This window comes from Pseudophryne corroboree, chromosome 4 (assembly GCF_028390025.1).
Source record: "Pseudophryne corroboree isolate aPseCor3 chromosome 4, aPseCor3.hap2, whole genome shotgun sequence".
NCBI classification, from domain to species: Eukaryota; Metazoa; Chordata; class Amphibia; order Anura; family Myobatrachidae; genus Pseudophryne; species Pseudophryne corroboree.
Window position 1 is genome coordinate 115257220 of NC_086447.1, and position 14640 is coordinate 115271859.

The 14640-nt window shown below is 47.1% G+C and overlaps 1 long non-coding RNA gene across 2 annotated transcripts in view; it reads right to left on the reverse strand.

Moving 5' to 3' along the window:
* LOC134911153 (uncharacterized) overlaps positions 1-14640 on the reverse strand; it is a 359931-nt gene that overhangs the window by 15115 nt on the left and 330176 nt on the right. The gene's annotated exons all lie outside the window — the stretch shown is intronic.

Below are 14640 nucleotides of genomic sequence, written 5' to 3' on the forward strand. Positions count from 1 at the left end.
TTGCTGACAACAAACACAATAAAAGCAACTGTTATGTCTGTGGCAAATCTAGGCCCCACCTAGGTACAGTGCCCCTTAATATACCCCTAGAACAGGAAAATTGTTTTTTCAGCCTTTTTAATGATCACCGATGACCCCACTCCTCCCTCTAATACTCCTGCTAATCGAAAGAAAAGAGCACTCCCAGGAGGTAGCTTTGACCCCCACGTATACATTGATGCTATAGGGGTCCCAAGAGGTGTTCCAAATGAGTTCAAAGCTAGAGATGAGGTGGCTGCGGGTTTTGAGTCATTGTTTCCTATAGTAACTGTAAATAAAAACGTAGCCTGGATTAATTATATATATTATAATCAACAAAGATTTGTTAATGATACCAAAGATGCTCTTAAAGGTATAGCTGAACAGCTAGAAGCCACTTCCCAAATGACATTCCAAAATAGAATGGCCCTTGACATGATCCTAGCAGAAAAAGGCGGTACATGTGTTTACATTAGTAAGGTGGAAGGCTGTTGTACATATATTCCTGACAACACTGGTCCCAATGGTAAGGTTACTTTAGCCATAAACGAGTTAGAAACCTTATCCATAGAACTTAAGAAAAATTCAGGTATTGATAACCCATGGAGCCAATATTTTGGATGGTTTGAAAATTGGAAACAGGCTCTTGTGCAAATAAGCATATTCATACTTGTAACTTTAATTCTTGTAGGCATTATAGTTTATTGTGTAATCCCCTGTGGAAAGAAACTTACCTCCAAAGGCATTGATAAGGCCCTGATGTACTATGATATAACCACCAGTCCTGTCACCTCCTCTGATAGTAAGGGACCCGACGATTATGTCCAATATCTCAAGAACTGGAGGAACAAGAAAGGAGCCTCACTCAAGAATCATGTCATATAATAATCATGATTCTAAGAGGGGATTGAAGGGTTAGCTCTTCTGTCTTTGTAAATATTACTTTTTATATGATCAATTTCCTTATAATAGTTACAGTGTAAAAGTGAATATTTCTACTTCCCTAATGAAGGGTTAAACATGCTATATGAATTGTTATGTGTTTGAATAGACACGTACGCACTCTCTACAAGATGCCTTTGTCTGTTCATATAATATAAGGCTTGTGTGTGTCTTATCTTCAAGGACAATTACATACCAGATCAAAACTGTTACTTCTGTGTGTTACTAAAATATCCTGCATGTAATGTCGTATGCTACTTCTATTTATCCAATCATATGCTTGCACATATTGTATACACCCATGTTTCTTTTCTATATAGTACGCTGTAATTTATTAAATAAACAGTGTGAATCTTTACTGCTTGTGTTGTGCATGTAACTGATAGCATGAAGGTTTACACTCCCAGACGTCTGAGAGGCCATCACATCGAGGGTTAAAGAATATAAGGGCAGATCCTTTCAGGCCCCACTGCCTGGGGGGGGGGTCGGGCTACCTCCTCCGCTAGGTATCAGGTTCCAGACCGTGTACTTGAATAATACATTATACCTTAATCCCCTGCTGTATTGATCTCTCTGTATTGTATTGCAGCTGAGAACAGATGAAAGGCTTATGCTAATAAACCTTGGTGCACCTAAGCGCAGCAGAGTAGCCTAGATGTGCATGGATTCTTCTGTATGTTGCCTTATATAGTGCACAGGTCTATGGTGTATTTTCTACAGTGCATTGCTGTTATGAGTCTGGTACATTGTCATGCATGCACTAGCAGTATTTACTATATATATATATAGTATAGTATATATAAGAGGCTCAGACCATGCACTCTCTAATAGTGAGCCAAACCTCTACGCGGATGGCCACACCACCTCTGGAGACTGGTCACACCCTTAAACATGGTTCCCTTCCTAGAGGCGTCACTATAGTGACACCCGGTACACCTTGTGTAACAAAAAGGGGCGTGGACTCATGGTAGGGGCATGTCCTTGCAGAGGGGGCTTGGCTTCACATCCCGTACCCCGTTTTCCTCACTCTCGGGGGCCGGGAGATGCAGACTGCCACTTGGGACTACTTTGATTGCAATGCCTTGTTCTGCACTATGGCAGGAGATGAGTGCTCCATGCATTGTCACAATGCAGCACCTGGCTCCTGTCACTGAGCAGGAGCCAGCATTTTGGTGACACCCCTCGGCGGCTAACAGCTGGGTGCGGCCCACATTTCCCTTGTGATGCCACTGTCCCTACCATTGCACCCCCCCCCCCCCCCTTGCCGGTGGGCTCTTCGTGCGCCAGTCCTACACTGCTTAAAAGGATTATGGGTTACAAACAAAAACAAGGCTTTCTGCTTGAAGTGTTTAGGAAAATATTTGAAATAGGCAGGTATATTGGTGCAAGAAAAAATAAGAATTTACTTACCGATAATTCTATTTCTCATAGTCCGTAGTGGATGCTGGGGACTCCGAAAGGACCATGGGGAATAGCGGCTCCGCAGGAGACTGGGCACAAAAGTAAAAAGCTTTAGGACTACCTGGTGTGCACTGGCTCCTCCCCCTATGACCCTCCTCCAAGCCTCAGTTAGGATACTGTGCCCGGACGAGCGTACACAATAAGGAAGGATTTTGAATCCCGGGTAAGACTCATACCAGCCACACCAATCACACCGTACAACTTGTGATCTGAACCCAGTTAACAGCATGATAAAAGAAGGAGCCTCTGAAAAGATGGCTCACAACAACAATAACCCGATTTTTGTAACAATAACTATGTACAAGTAATGCAGACAATCCGCACTTGGGATGGGCGCCCAGCATCCACTACGGACTATGAGAAATAGAATTATCGGTAAGTAAATTCTTATTTTCTCTAACGTCCTAGTGGATGCTGGGGACTCCGAAAGGACCATGGGGATTATACCAAAGCTCCCAAACGGGCGGGAGAGTGCGGATGACTCTGCAGCACCGAATGAGAGAACTCCAGGTCCTCCTCAGCCAGGGTATCAAATTTGTAGAATTTAGCAAACGTGTTTGCCCCTGACCAAGTAGCTGCTCGGCAAAGTTGTAAAGCCGAGACCCCTTGGGCAGCCGCCCAAGATGAGCCCACTTTCCGTGTGGAATGGGCTTTTACAGATTTTGGCTGTGGCAGGCCCGCCACAGAATGTGCAAGCTGAATTGTACTACAAATCCAACGAGCAATCGTCTGCTTAGAAGCAGGAGCACCCAGCTTGTTGGGTGCATACAGGATAAACAGCGAATCAGATTTTCTGACTCCAGCCGTCCTGGAAACATATATTTTCAGGGCCCTGACTACGTCCAGCAACTTGGAATCCTCCAAGTCCCTAGTAGCCGCAGGCACCACAATAGGCTGGTTTAAGTGAAAAGCTGAAACCACCTTAGGGAGAAATTGAGGACGAGTCCTCAATTCTGCCCTGTCCGTATGAAAAATTAGGTAAGGGCTTTTATAGGATAAAGCCGCCAATTCTGAGACACGCCTGGCTGAAGCCAGGGCTAACAGCATTACCACTTTCCATGTGAGATATTTTAAGTCCACAGTGGTGAGTGGTTCAAACCAATGTGATTTTAGGAATCCCAAAACTACATTGAGATCCCAAGGTGCCACTGGAGGCACAAAAGGAGGCTGTATATGCAGTACTCCCTTGACAAACGTCTGAACTTCAGGAACAGAAGCCAGTTCTTTTTGGAATAATATTGACAGGGCCGAAATTTGAACCTTAATGGACCCTAATTTGAGGCCCATAGACAGTCCTGTTTGCAGGAAATGCAGGAAACGACCCAGTTGAAATTCCTCTGTAGGGGCCTTCCTGGCCTCGCACCACGCAACATATTTACGCCAAATACGGTGATAATGTTGTACGGTTACATCCTTCCTGGCTTTGATCAGGGTAGGGATGACTTCATCCGGAATGCCTTTTTCCTTCAGGATCCGGCGTTCAACCGCCATGCCGTCAAACGCAGCCGCGGTAAGTCTTGGAACAGACATGGTCCCTGCTGGAGCAGGTCCTTTCTTAGAGGTAGAGGCCACGGGTCTTCCGTGAGCATCTCTTGAATTTCCGGGTACCAAGTCCTTCTTGGCCAATCCGGAGCCACGAGTATAGTCTTTACTCCTCTCCTTCTTATGATTCTCAGTACTTTTGGTATGAGAGGAAGAGGAGGGAACACATACACTGACTGGTACACCCACGGTGTTACCAGAGCGTCCACAGCTATTGCCTGAGGGTCCCTTGACCTGGCGCAATATCTGTCCAGTTTTTTGTTGAGGCGGGACGCCATCATGTCCACCTTTGGTTTTTCCCAACGGTTCACAATCATGTGGAAGACTTCTGGGTGAAGTCCCCACTCCCCCGGGTGAAGATCGTGTCTGCTGAGGAAGTCTGCTTCCCAGTTGTCCACTCCCGGAATGAACACTGCTGACAGTGCTATCACATGATTTTCCGCCCAGCGAAGAATCCTTGCCACTTCCATCATTGCCCTCCTGCTTCTTGTGCCGCCCTGTCTGTTTACGTGGGCGACTGCCGTGATGTTGTCCGACTGGATCAACACCGGCTGACCCTGAAGCAGAGGTCTTGCCTGACTTAGGGCATTGTAAATGGCCCTTAGTTCCAGGATATTTATGTGAAGTGATGTTTCCATGCTTGACCACAAGCCCTGGAAATTTTTTCCCTGTGTGACTGCTCCCCAGCCTCTCAGGCTGGCATCCGTGGTCACCAGGACCCAATCCTGAATGCCGAATCTGCGGCCCTCTAGGAGATGAGCACTCTGTAACCACCACAGGAGAGACACCCTTGTCCTTGGAGACAGGGTTATCCGCTGATGCATTTGAAGATGCGATCCGGACCATTTGTCCAGCAGATCCCACTGAAAAGTTCTTGCGTGGAATCTGCCGAATGGAATCGCTTCGTAAGAAGCCACCATCTTTCCCAGGACTCTTGTGCATTGATGTACTGACACTTGGCCTGGTCTTAGGAGGTTCCTGACTAGGTCGGATAACTCCTTGGCTTTTTCCTCCGGGAGAAACACCTTTTTCTGTACTGTGTCCAGAATCATCCCTAGGAACAGCAGACGTGTCGTCGGAATCAGCTGCGATTTTGGAATATTTAGAATCCATCCGTGCTGTCGTAGTACTACTTGAGATAGTGCTACTCCGACCTCTAACTGTTCTCTGGACCTTGCCCTTATCAGGAGATCGTCCAAGTAAGGGATAATTAAGACGCCTTTTCTTCGAAGAAGAATCATCATTTCGGCCATTACCTTGGTAAAGACCCGGGGTGCCGTGGACAATCCAAACGGCAGCGTCTGAAACTGATAGTGACAGTTCTGTACCACAAACCTGAGGTACCCTTGGTGAGAAGGGCAAATTGGGACATGGAGGTAAGCATCCTTGATGTCCAGAGACACCATATAGTCCCCTTCTTCCAGGTTCGCTATCACTGCTCTGAGTGACTCCATCTTGAACTTGAACCTTTTTATGTAAGTGTTCAAGGATTTCAGATTTAAAATGGGTCTCACCGAGCCGTCCGGCTTCGGTACCACAAACAGCATGGAATAATACCCCTTTCCCTGTTGTAGGAGGGGTACCTTGATTATCACCTGCTGGGAATACAGCTTGTGAATGGCTTCCAATACCGCCTCCCTGTCGGGGGGAGACGTTGGTAAAGCAGACTTCAGGAACCGGCGAGGGGGAGACGTCTCGAATTCCAATTTGTACCCCTGAGATACTACCTGCAGGATCCAGGGGTCCACTTGCGAGTGAGCCCACTGCGCGCTGAAATTCTTGAGACGGGCCCCCACCGTGCCTGAGTCCGCTTGTAAGGCCCCAGCGTCATGCTGAGGACTTGGCAGAAGCGGGGGAGGGCTTCTGTTCGTGGGAAGAGGCTGTCTGCTGCAGTCTTTTTCCCCTTCCTCTGCCCCGGGGCAGATATGAGTGGCCTTTTGCCCGCTTGCCCTTATGGGGACGAAAGGACTGAGCCTGAAAAGACGGTATCTTTTTCTGCTGCGAGGTGACTTGGGGTAAAAAGGTGGATTTTCCAGCCGTTGCCGTGGCCACCAGGTCCGATAGACCGACCCCAAATAACTCCTCCCCTTTATACGGCAATACTTCCATATGCCGTTTGGAATCCGCATCCCCTGACCACTGTCGCGTCCATAATCCTCTTCTGGCAGAAATGGACATCGCACTTACTCTTGATGCCAGAGTGCAAATATCCCTCTGTGCATCTCGCATATATAGAAATGCATCCTTTAAATGCTCTATAGTCAATAATATATTGTCCCTGTCCAGGGTATCAATATTTTCAGTCAGGGAATCCGACCAAGCCACCCCAGCACTGCACATCCAGGCTGAGGCGATTGCTGGTCGCAGTATAATACCAGTATGTGTGTATATACTTTTAAGGATATTTTCCAGCTTCCTATCAGCTGGTTCCTTGAGGGCGGCCGTATCAGGGGACGGTAACGCTACTTGTTTTGATAAGCGTGTGAGCGCCTTATCTACGCTAGGGGGTGTTTCCCAACGCGCCCTAACCTCTGGCGGGAAAGGGTATAATGCCAATAACTTTTTAGAAATTAGCAGTTTTTTATCGGGGGATACCCACGCTTCATCACACACCTCATTTAATTCATCTGATTCGGGAAAAACTACGGGTAGTTTTTTCACACCCCACATAATACCCTTTTTTGTGGTACTTGTAGTATCAGAAATGTTCAAAACCTCCTTCATTGCCGTGATCATGTAACGTGTGGCCCTACTGGAAAATTCGTTTGTTTCCTCACCGTCGACACTGGAGTCAGTGTCCGTGTCTGTATCGACCTGAGGTAACGGGCGCTTTAGAGCTCCTGACGGTGTTTGAGACGCCTGTACAGGTAATAACTGATTTGCCGGCTGTCTCATGTCGTCAACAGTCTTTTGTAAAGTGCTGACACTATCACGTAATTCTTTCCATAAGACCATCCAGTCAGGTGTCGACTCCCTAGGGGGTGACATCACTAACACAGGCAATTGCTCCGCCTCCACACCATTTTCCTCCTCATACATGTCGACACAACGTACCGACACACAGCACACACACAGGGAATGCTCTGATAGAGGACAGGACCCCACTAGCCCTTTGGGGAGACAGAGGGAGAGTTTGCCAGCACACACCAGAGCGCTATATATATACAGGGATAACCTTATATAAGTGTTTTTCCCTAATATAGCTGCTGTATATATTTATATGCCAATTTAGTGCCCCCCCCCCTCTCTTGTTTTACCCTGTTTCTGTAGTGCAGGACTGCAGGGGAGAGTCAGGGAGCCTTCCTCCAACGGAGCTGTGAGGAAAAAATGTCGCCAGTGTGCTGAGGAGATAGGCTCCGCCCCTTTTTCGGCGGCCTTTCTCCCGCTTTTTTATGTAAAAATTGGCAGGGGTTAAATACATCCATATAGCCCAGGAGCTATATGTGATGTATTTTTTGCCAAAAAAGGTGTTTTTATTGCGTCTCAGGGCGCCCCCCCCCAGCGCCCTGCACCCTCAGTGACCGGAGTGTGAAGTGTGCTGAGAGCAATGGCGCACAGCTGCAGTGCTGTGCGCTACCTTATTGAAGACAGGACGTCTTCTGCCGCCGATTTCCCGGACCTCTTCCGTCTTCTGGCTCTGTAAGGGGGATGGCGGCGCGGCTCTGGGACCCATCCATGGCTGGGCCTGTGATCGTCCCTCTGGAGCTAATGTCCAGTAGCCTAAGAAGCCCAATCCACTCTGCACGCAGGTGAGTTCGCTTCTTCTCCCCTTAGTCCCTCGGTGCAGTGAGCCTGTTGCCAGCAGGTCTCACTGAAAATAAAAAACCTACTTTAAACTTTTACACTAAGCAGCTCAGGAGAGCCCCTTAGCCTGCACCCGTCTCGTTCGGGCACAAAAATCTAACTGAGGCTTGGAGGAGGGTTATAGGGGGAGGAGCCAGTGCACACCAGGTAGTCCTAAAGCTTTTTACTTTTGTGCCCAGTCTCCTGCGGAGCCGCTATTCCCCATGGTCCTTTCGGAGTCCCCAGCATCCACTAGGACGTTAGAGAAATATAAATTATGTTATTCTCATTACATGGACAAATACAGATGAATAAAGTAAATGGTTAGTGTTTCTTAAGCGTGCATTCTGGTTACCTGGGGTTACTAACACTTTCATATCAATTTATTTCTGCACACTGTACCTATATTGTTGTGCTATAATTCAGTGGTGCTTTGCCAGACGGACCAGTGAAGCACACTATGATCCCCACCTCTGTCAAAGATCTTATTGATGCAGAATACAAGGCCTTTGCACTGAACGTGAGATCTCACACTTAAAAATTCACCACAAGGCCACATTCCAAGTGGTTCTGACGCAGAACGACACTGAGCCTACAGAATTGCTGAGAAGTGTCCTTGCTTTAACTCGTGATATTATGACCATTCATTAATCACAAGAAACATTTATCAATGGAACATGTATACATAATTTTCAAAATAAATACGCTGTGCTCACTTATTACGGTTTAATGAAATTGCAATGTTTAATATACTGGTTTGTTTGTCACAGGCTTTTTCTGTTCCGAATTTTTTTCACGTAAAAAATATTTAAGCTTGAAGGAACTCTAACATGAGACTATTTAAGCATAATATCATGTTTAAATTGATGCCAGCTGTATATTGTGATGTTGTATTCTTGTAAGATGCTTATTTATTTGTGTTTGTAACTAACTTGGGAGCACTTTTTTCATAATGCTCCTGCTTTTCCCAAAGACACCAGTTTTGAATAAGGAGAGGACAGAACAACCTGTAGCCAATCAGATCATCAGGATATTTACAGAAGTGCAGAGTATTTCAGGAGTATTCCATCACATGCACTTATCTTTGTGTGATTGTGTTACTGGAGACAGGGCTGATTATTAAATGGACAGTGACAAGATGTAGGAAGGAAAATTGGTGGTTACCAGTAAACCAAAATCTGAATTTTAGATAGTGACAAGGGGGGGTCATTCAGATCTGATCGCTGGGATGCTAATTTTGCTATCCTGCGTTCAAATAGTCACCGACCCCAGGGGGAGTGTATATTCGCCGTGCAAGTGTGCGATCCCATGTGTACGCCGAGCTGCAAAAATCCACCGTGTGCAGTCTCTGCGCAGCCCAGGACTTACTCCTACAGTGCGATCACATCATGCTGATCGGGGCCGGAGCTGACGTCAGACACACTCCCTGAAAATGCTTCCGAACACTCCCAGTAAACGTGCCAGATACCACCCACAACTGGCTTCATCCTGTCAATCACCTTGCGAACGCCCGTGCGATCGACTTTTTTGCACCATCCTGTCACTGACCAGCGATGCCCTTTGTTGCTGTCCGACGCACATGTGCATTGCGGTGCATACGCATGTGCAGTTAGTACCTGATCGCCCGCTGTGCGAAAACGCACAGCATCGATCAGACCTGAATGACCCCCAAGGTCCACAATACCACACAGTAATGATTTAAGGATCCTGGTTGGAACACATATGTGGTACAATCTTCAAACAGTAAAGCAAAGATTGAAGGATAAACTCTACTGTGATTATAATACATGTAAACCTCATAATGTGAAGGATTTACAAGTTTTTTTTGAAGAGAGTACACTATCACAATATAGAGAGACTACACAGTGACATCTTAGGATACAGCTCCACCTGCTGTCCCTCCAGTATAGCATCTCAAGTAATACTCAGCCTATAGTTGTTATGCTCCAGCAATTTATACATCACACTTGTGCTGTTTGTATTGGAAGCCATCTTTCTTACCTTTGAATAAGCATCATCCTATACAGCAGGCTTTTTCAACCAGTGTGCTGCGACCAGTTGCAAGGTGTGCTGCGGAGCCAGAGCAGCTTCCTGCACCTTCAGAGTGAACTGTTGGCCCAGGATCTTCTTAGAGGATCAATCATGCTCCGGTCGTGACCTATACCTTGAAGACACGGCGGTGTGATATCATAGGTCACGGCCGCCGCGTCTCACCACCCAGCCAGCCCACCCACCTGCATACACATCTTCTAGTTCCCGCCTGCACCCACAGCTTTCCTTGCCCACCCAAATCCACACCTGCCTGACCGCCCCCTGCTCAGTATTCGTAGCACTCCACTATGAACAACCCCCGCCACTGAGGGACAGGGAGGAGGTCAGCTGACCGGTAGGGGCTAATATTTGTTATTTTATTTCTCTTGTGGGGAACAATAGGATTTATGTGGGGAGAATAAGGATTTATGGGGGGAACAGTGTGAATAATTCATGTGGGGAGAAATAGGATTTATGTGGGGAGAAATGTGATTGATTTATGTGTGAGCAACATGATTTATGCAGGGAGCAATGTGATTGATTTATGTGGGGAGCAATAGGATTTATGTAGGGAGCAACATGATTTATGTGGAGAGCAATGTGATTGTTTTTTCTGTGTAGGCCAATGTATGTGTGGATTTTTTTTTTTTACTGTGAGGGCCAATGTGTGTTTTTTGTTTTTTTCCTGTGGGGAACTGATGGTGCGCCTTGGCAATTTTAAAATATTGTTCGGTGTGCCGCGAGTAAAAAGGTTGAAAATCACTGCTATATAGGCACCATATCAACATCTAGTCAAAATTATTGGTTATCAATAACTTTTCAGGGAAAGATAATGTCAGTAAAAATAAATGTTGAAGATCAGAAAACTATTAGTGTATTTATGTTGTGTCTATTAGAGACAACACTTTCAAACATACTCAAATACAAATTGTGCTGCAGGTTCTATACTCCTCCAAGAACAGAAGCCAACATTTTAAAATGATTTGGGGTGCTCATGGTACACTGCCCAATATGACTGAAAAATAACAGGCACAGACAAGGTTTGTGGCTACCCCAACACAAGTATTTGGGGTGCTTTAGCTTCCACAGCCACCTCAAAGGTGATTCCTAGTGAGATGTTTAAAATTGTCCTCAATATTTGTTTTTTTGTTTTTGTTTTTTGTACTGTAGGTTACGTATCTTTAAAAGTAAAGAACTGTAACCTACACTAATTTCTTTATTGAACATAGAAAGTTTACTTCAATTTCAAATGTGCACAAAATACATACTAATATACATAAAAACAGACCTACTCATATATGTATTTTCTGCCCATATAAGCAATTTTACATTCAAAGACACTGAAAATAAGATTTTACTCACCGGTAAATCTATTTCTCGTAGTCCGTAGTGGATGCTGGGACTCCGTAAGGACCATGGGGAATAGCAGCTCCGCAGGAGACTGGGCACAACTAAAGAAAGCTTTAGGACTACCTGGTGTGCACTAGCTCCTCCCACTATGACCCTCCTCCAGACCTCAGTTAGGATACTGTGCCCGGAAGAGCTGACACAATAAGGAAGGATTTTGAATCCCGGGTAAGACTCATACCAGCCACACCAATCACACCATATAACTCGTGATACTATACCCAGTTAACAGTATGAAATATAACTGAGCCTCTCAACAGATGGCTCAACAATAACCCTTTAGTTAGGCAATAACTATAAACAAGTATTGCAGACAATCCGCACTTGGGACGGGCGCCCAGCATCCACTACGGACTACGAGAAATAGATTTACCGGTGAGTAAAATCTTATTTTCTCTGACGTCCTAAGTGGATGCTGGGACTCCGTAAGGACCATGGGGATTATACCAAAGCTCCCAAACGGGCGGGAGAGTGCGGATGACTCTGCAGCACCGAATGAGCAAACTCTAGGTCCTCCTCAGCCAGGGTATCAAACTTGTAAACTCTTGCAAAAATGTTTGAACCCGACCAAGTAACAGCTCGGCAATTTTGTAAAGCCGAGACTCCTCGGGCAGCCGCCCAAGAAGAGCCCACTTTCCTCGTGGAATGGGCTTTTACAGATTTAGGGTGCGGCAGTCCAGCCGCAGAACGTGCAAGTTGAATCATGCTACAGATCCAGCGAGCAATAATCTGCTTAGAAGCAGGAGCGCCCAGCTTGTTGGGTGCATACAGGATAAATAGCGAGTCAGTTTTCCTGACTCCAGCCGTCCTGGAAACATATACTTTTCAGGGCCCTGACTACGTCCAGTAACTTGGAATCCTCCAAGTCCCAAGTAGCCGCAGGCACCACAATAGGTTGGTTCACATGAAAAACTGATACCACCTTAGGAAGGAATTGGGAACGAGACCTCAATTCCGCCTTATCCATATAAAAAATCAGATAAGGGCTTTTGCATGACAAAGCCGCCAATTCTGACACACGCCTGGCCGACGCCAAGGCCAACAGCATGACCACTTTCCACGTGAGGTATTGTAGCTCCACGGATTTAAGTGGCTCAACCCAATGCGACTTCAGGAAATCCAACACCACGTTGAGATCCCACGGTGCCACTGGAGGCACAAACGGGGGCTGACTATGCAGCACTCCCTTAACAAAAGTCTGAACTTCAGGCAGTGAAGCCAGCTCTATTTTGGAAGAAAATCGATAGAGCCGAAATCTGGACCTTAATGGAACCCAATTTTAGGCCCATAGTCACCCCTGACTGTAGGAAGTGCAGAAATCGACCTAGCTGAAATTCCTCCTTTGGGGCCTTCCTGGCCTCACAGCACGCAACATATTTCCGCCATATGCGGTGATAATGGTTTGCGTTCACTTCTTTCCTAGCTTTAATTAGCGTAGGGATAACTTCCTCCGGAATGCCCTTTTCCTTCAGGGCATTCCGGCGTACAACCGCCATGCCGTCAAACGCAGCCGTGGTACGTCTTGGAACAGACAGGCCCGCTGCTGCAGCAGGTCCTGTCTGAGCGGCAGAGGCCATGGGTCCTCTGAGATCATTTCTTGGAGTTCTGGGTACCAAGCTCTTTTTGGCCAATCCGGAACAATGAGTATAGTTCTTACTCCTCTCCTTCTTATTATTCTCATTACCCTGGGTAAGAGAGGCAGAGAAGGGAACACATACACCGACTGGTACACCCACGGTGTTACCAGAGCGTCCACAGCTATCGCCTGAGGGTCCCTTGACCTGGCGCAATATCTTTGTAGCTTTTTGTTGAGGCGGGATGCCATCATGTCCACCTGTGGCCTTTCCCAACGGTGTACAATCATTTGGAAGACTTCTGGATGAAGTCCCCACTCTCCCGGGTGGAGGCCGTGCCTGCTGAGAAAGTCTGCTTCCCAGTTGTCCACTCTGGGAATGAACACTGCTGACAGTGCTAACACATGATTTTCCGCCCATCGGAGAATCCTTGTGGCTTCTGCCATCGCCATCCTGCTTCTTGTGCCGCCCTGTCTTGTCTGACTGGATCAGCACCGGCCGGTGTTGAAGCAGGGTCTAGCCTGACTTAGGGCATTGTAAATGGCCCTTTGTTCCAGAATATTTATGTGTAGGGAAATCTCCTGACTTTTCCATAGTCCTTGGAAGTTTCTTCCCTGTGTGACTGCCCCCCAGCCTCGAAGGCTGGCATCCGTGGTCACCAGGACCCAGTCCTGTATGCCGAATCTGCGGCCCCCTAGAAGATGAGCACTCTGCAGCCACCACAACAGCGACACCCTGGCCCTTGGAGACAGGGTTATCCGCCGATGCATCTGAAGATGCGACCCGGACCACTTGTCCAACAGATCCCACTGGAAGATCCTTGCATGGGACCTGGCGAATGGAATTTCTTCGTAAGAAGCTACCATCTTTCCCAGGGCCTGCGTGCATTGATGCACCGACACCTGTATTTGTATTAGGAGGTCTCTGTCTAGAGACAACAACTCCTTGGACTTCTCCTCTGGGAGAAACCCTTTTTATCCTGTTCTGTGTCCAGAACCATACCCAGGAACAGTAGACGCGTCGTAGGAACCAGCTGCGACTTGGGAATATTCAGAATCCAGCCGTGCTGTTGTAGCACTTCCCGAGATAGTGCTACTCCGACGAACAACTGCTCCCTGGACCTCGCCTTTATAAGGAGATCGTCCAAGTACGGGATAATTATTTCGGCCATTACCTTGGTAAATACCCTCGGTGCCGGGGACAGACCAACGGCAACGTCTGGAATTGGTAATGACAATCTTGTACCACAATTTTGAGGTACTCCTGGTGAAGAGGGTAAATAGGGACATGTAGGTAAGCATCCTTGATGTCCAGTGATACCATGAAATTCTCCAGGCTTGCAATAATCGCCCTGAGCGATTCCATTTTGAACTTGAACCTTCGTATATAAGTGTTCAAGGATTTCAATTTTAGAATAGGCCTCACCGAACCGTCTGGTTTCGGTACCACAACATTCTGGAATAGCAACCCCGTCCTTGTTGAAGGAGGGGTACCTTGATTTCACCTGCTGGAAGTACAGCTTGTGAATTGCCGCCAGTACTACCTCCCTTTCTCCGAGGGCAGCAGGCAAGGCTGATGTGAGGTAACGGCGAGGAGGAGTCGCCTCGAACTCCAGCCTGATACCTGTGATACTACTTGCAGAACCTAGGGATCCACCTGTGGGCAAGCCCACTGGTCCCTGAAGTTCCCGAGACGCGCCCCCACCGCACCTGTCTCCACCTGTGGAGCCCCAGCGTCATGCGGTGGACTCAGAGGAAGCGGGGGAAGATTTTTGATCCTGGGAACTGGCTGTCTGGTGCAGCTTTTTCCTTCTTCCCTTGTCTCTGTGCAGAAAGGAAGCGCCTTTGACCCGCTTGCTTTTCTGAAGCCGAAAGGACTGTAC